This window comes from Schistosoma haematobium, chromosome 1, assembly GCF_000699445.3.
Source record: "Schistosoma haematobium chromosome 1, whole genome shotgun sequence".
In the NCBI taxonomy this organism is placed as follows: Eukaryota; Metazoa; Platyhelminthes; class Trematoda; order Strigeidida; family Schistosomatidae; genus Schistosoma; species Schistosoma haematobium.
Genome location: NC_067196.1, coordinates 28,207,067 through 28,212,960, shown reverse-complemented (window position 1 = coordinate 28,212,960; position 5,894 = coordinate 28,207,067).

Sequence of the window (5,894 nt, the reverse complement as noted above, 5' to 3'; positions counted from 1 at the left end):
TGTGTACGCTATCGGAAGTGTGCGACGGAATGCGGTCTATGACTTGTGTCGGTGCGTCGTCACGGGACACCGGTGTCAGTGAGGACTCAGTTGAATTGGAAGTGTCAATTGTGGATTGGTTGGTGTGAAGTGCAGTGGTGATTGTGTGGGATGGTGCGAATGCAGTCGATGGTAGTGAATGTGTGTAGTGGAGGCAATAAGGCGGATGTCGCTGCCATGATTCGAACGTGGGTTAGTGCGGCCACAACGCAATGTCATAACCACTAGACCACAGCGACGATGTGTTCGCGACCCAACGTCACGCTATCACAACACACCAACCATCTCCATCACACAGTCACCTCGACACCAACGCACCCACACACAAAAATCAATACTCTGTCGAATCAAATCGACAGAACTGAACACTTCACACACGTCTCACTCACCTTCATCACACCAACGACAATCTCAGTCATTCCCAACAATAACACCGAAACCAACAAATTAACAACACCAACATCCACGAATCCTGAATCACAACATATTCAACAAACACTACTACAACAGCAACAACAACAACAACAACAACAACCAACTTACACACCTACTCAATACACATCCACATCAACCACAGCTACGTTGACACTCACATGTGGAGGTGCATCACGTCAAACCAATCTTCCACCGACTGTCTCATTCGTTGTTCTCATCGTGTTCTGTCTCTATTAAATTGGACTATGATTGGAGTTCGTAGTTAGCACGTCATCTCGACTAATTCTAATGATCATATTGGCGTCACGATCGAGTGAAATCGTGGACAGTCGGATATTTTGCAAGTGGGGATTTCTTCGAACACTATATGGAGCTGTTTGAAATCTGGTGCACAACTAGAAGAGATATTACAAGGATTCAGATGAGTCCGTTCCAATTTCCGTAGTTAATTATAATACTAATGAGTACATTCTAGATCACACACAGTCTATACTCAATACACAACCGGACAGACACATGACCGACCTACTGAGAAAATGAATAATAAACTACAGAAATCTGGATTCCCATTTAAGCTGTAGCGGTTGTGTTATTTGAACCAATTTGTGATTACATTGTGCTTCATTCTGTGGCTAATTCAAATTCCGAATATAACACGTTGAGTTGTGCTCATCGTGTTCTGTCTGCATTAGATTGGACTGATCTGGGAATTCTTGACACATCAATACGAATAATTTCAATGATCATCATATAATATTAATTGAGATGAAGTCAAATGACGACTGACGTGCTGTGTACGCTATCGGAAGTGTGCGACGGAATGCGGTCTATGACTTGTGTCGGTGCGTCGTCACGGGACACCGGTGTCAGTGAGGACTCAGTTGAATTGGAAGTGTCAATTGTGGATTGGTTGGTGTGAAGTGCAGTGGTGATTGTGTGGGATGGTGCGAATGCAGTCGATGGTAGTGAATGTGTGTAGTGGAGGCAATAAGGCGGATGTCGCTGCCATGATTCGAACGTGGGTTAGTGCGGCCACAACGCAATGTCATAACCACTAGACCACAGCGACGATGTGTTCGCGACCCAACGTCACGCTATCACAACACACCAACCATCTCCATCACACAGTCACCTCGACACCAACGCACCCACACACAAAAATCAATACTCTGTCGAATCAAATCGACAGAACTGAACACTTCACACACGTCTCACTCACCTTCATCACACCAACGACAATCTCAGTCATTCCCAACAATAACACCGAAACCAACAAATTAACAACACCAACATCCACGAATCCTGAATCACAACATATTCAACAAACACTACTACAACAGCAACAACAACAACAACAACAACAACAACAACCAACTTACACACCTACTCAATACACATCCACATCAACCACAGCTACGTTGACACTCACATGTGGAGGTGCATCACGTCAAACCAATCTTCCACCGACTGTCTCATTCGTTGTTCTCATCGTGTTCTGTCTCTATTAAATTGGACTATGATTGGAGTTCGTAGTTAGCACGTCATCTCGACTAATTCTAATGATCATATTGGCGTCACGATCGAGTGAAATCGTGGACAGTCGGATATTTTGCAAGTGGGGATTTCTTCGAACACTATATGGAGCTGTTTGAAATCTGGTGCACAACTAGAAGAGATATTACAAGGATTCAGATGAGTCCGTTCCAATTTCCGTAGTTAATTATAATACTAATGAGTACATTCTAGATCACACACAGTCTATACTCAATACACAACCGGACAGACACATGACCGACCTACTGAGAAAATGAATAATAAACTACAGAAATCTGGATTCCCATTTAAGCTGTAGCGGTTGTGTTATTTGAACCAATTTGTGATTACATTGTGCTTCATTCTGTGGCTAATTCAAATTCCGAATATAACACGTTGAGTTGTGCTCATCGTGTTCTGTCTGCATTAGATTGGACTGATCTGGGAATTCTTGACACATCAATACGAATAATTTCAATGATCATCATATAATATTAATTGAGATGAAGTCAAATGACGACTGACGTGCTGTGTACGCTATCGGAAGTGTGCGACGGAATGCGGTCTATGACTTGTGTCGGTGCGTCGTCACGGGACACCGGTGTCAGTGAGGACTCAGTTGAATTGGAAGTGTCAATTGTGGATTGGTTGGTGTGAAGTGCAGTGGTGATTGTGTTGGATGGTGCGAATGCAGTCGATGGTAGTGAATGTGTGTAGTGGAGGCAATAAGGCGGATGTCGCTGCCATGATTCGAACGTGGGTTAGTGCGGCCACAACGCAATGTCATAACCACTAGACCACAGCGACGATGTGTTCGCGACCCAACGTCACGCTATCACAACACACCAACCATCTCCATCACACAGTCACCTCGACACCAACGCACCCACACACAAAAATCAATACTCTGTCGAATCAAATCGACAGAACTGAACACTTCACACACGTCTCACTCACCTTCATCACACCAACGACAATCTCAGTCATTCCCAACAATAACACCGAAACCAACAAATTAACAACACCAACATCCACGAATCCTGAATCACAACATATTCAACAAACACTACTACAACAGCAACAACAACAACAACAACAACAACAACCAACTTACACACCTACTCAATACACATCCACATCAACCACAGCTACGTTGACACTCACATGTGGAGGTGCATCACGTCAAACCAATCTTCCACCGACTGTCTCATTCGTTGTTCTCATCGTGTTCTGTCTCTATTAAATTGGACTATGATTGGAGTTCGTAGTTAGCACGTCATCTCGACTAATTCTAATGATCATATTGGCGTCACGATCGAGTGAAATCGTGGACAGTCGGATATTTTGCAAGTGGGGATTTCTTCGAACACTATATGGAGCTGTTTGAAATCTGGTGCACAACTAGAAGAGATATTACAAGGATTCAGATGAGTCCGTTCCAATTTCCGTAGTTAATTATAATACTAATGAGTACATTCTAGATCACACACAGTCTATACTCAATACACAACCGGACAGACACATGACCGACCTACTGAGAAAATGAATAATAAACTACAGAAATCTGGATTCCCATTTAAGCTGTAGCGGTTGTGTTATTTGAACCAATTTGTGATTACATTGTGCTTCATTCTGTGGCTAATTCAAATTCCGAATATAACACGTTGAGTTGTGCTCATCGTGTTCTGTCTGCATTAGATTGGACTGATCTGGGAATTCTTGACACATCAATACGAATAATTTCAATGATCATCATATAATATTAATTGAGATGAAGTCAAATGACGACTGACGTGCTGTGTACGCTATCGGAAGTGTGCGACGGAATGCGGTCTATGACTTGTGTCGGTGCGTCGTCACGGGACACCGGTGTCAGTGAGGACTCAGTTGAATTGGAAGTGTCAATTGTGGATTGGTTGGTGTGAAGTGCAGTGGTGATTGTGTGGGATGGTGCGAATGCAGTCGATGGTAGTGAATGTGTGTAGTGGAGGCAATAAGGCGGATGTCGCTGCCATGATTCGAACGTGGGTTAGTGCGGCCACAACGCAATGTCATAACCACTAGACCACAGCGACGATGTGTTCGCGACCCAACGTCACGCTATCACAACACACCAACCATCTCCATCACACAGTCACCTCGACACCAACGCACCCACACACAAAAATCAATACTCTGTCGAATCAAATCGACAGAACTGAACACTTCACACACGTCTCACTCACCTTCATCACACCAACGACAATCTCAGTCATTCCCAACAATAACACCGAAACCAACAAATTAACAACACCAACATCCACGAATCCTGAATCACAACATATTCAACAAACACTACTACAACAGCAACAACAACAACAACAACAACAACAACCAACTTACACACCTACTCAATACACATCCACATCAACCACAGCTACGTTGACACTCACATGTGGAGGTGCATCACGTCAAACCAATCTTCCACCGACTGTCTCATTCGTTGTTCTCATCGTGTTCTGTCTCTATTAAATTGGACTATGATTGGAGTTCGTAGTTAGCACGTCATCTCGACTAATTCTAATGATCATATTGGCGTCACGATCGAGTGAAATCGTGGACAGTCGGATATTTTGCAAGTGGGGATTTCTTCGAACACTATATGGAGCTGTTTGAAATCTGGTGCACAACTAGAAGAGATATTACAAGGATTCAGATGAGTCCGTTCCAATTTCCGTAGTTAATTATAATACTAATGAGTACATTCTAGATCACACACAGTCTATACTCAATACACAACCGGACAGACACATGACCGACCTACTGAGAAAATGAATAATAAACTACAGAAATCTGGATTCCCATTTAAGCTGTAGCGGTTGTGTTATTTGAACCAATTTGTGATTACATTGTGCTTCATTCTGTGGCTAATTCAAATTCCGAATATAACACGTTGAGTTGTGCTCATCGTGTTCTGTCTGCATTAGATTGGACTGATCTGGGAATTCTTGACACATCAATACGAATAATTTCAATGATCATCATATAATATTAATTGAGATGAAGTCAAATGACGACTGACGTGCTGTGTACGCTATCGGAAGTGTGCGACGGAATGCGGTCTATGACTTGTGTCGGTGCGTCGTCACGGGACACCGGTGTCAGTGAGGACTCAGTTGAATTGGAAGTGTCAATTGTGGATTGGTTGGTGTGAAGTGCAGTGGTGATTGTGTGGGATGGTGCGAATGCAGTCGATGGTAGTGAATGTGTGTAGTGGAGGCAATAAGGCGGATGTCGCTGCCATGATTCGAACGTGGGTTAGTGCGGCCACAACGCAATGTCATAACCACTAGACCACAGCGACGATGTGTTCGCGACCCAACGTCACGCTATCACAACACACCAACCATCTCCATCACACAGTCACCTCGACACCAACGCACCCACACACAAAAATCAATACTCTGTCGAATCAAATCGACAGAACTGAACACTTCACACACGTCTCACTCACCTTCATCACACCAACGACAATCTCAGTCATTCCCAACAATAACACCGAAACCAACAAATTAACAACACCAACATCCACGAATCCTGAATCACAACATATTCAACAAACACTACTACAACAGCAACAACAACAACAACAACAACAACAACAACCAACTTACACACCTACTCAATACACATCCACATCAACCACAGCTACGTTGACACTCACATGTGGAGGTGCATCACGTCAAACCAATCTTCCACCGACTGTCTCATTCGTTGTTCTCATCGTGTTCTGTCTCTATTAAATTGGACTATGATTGGAGTTCGTAGTTAGCACGTCATCTCGACTAATTCTAATGATCATATTGGCGTCACGATCGAGTGAAATCGTGGACAGTCGGATATTTTGC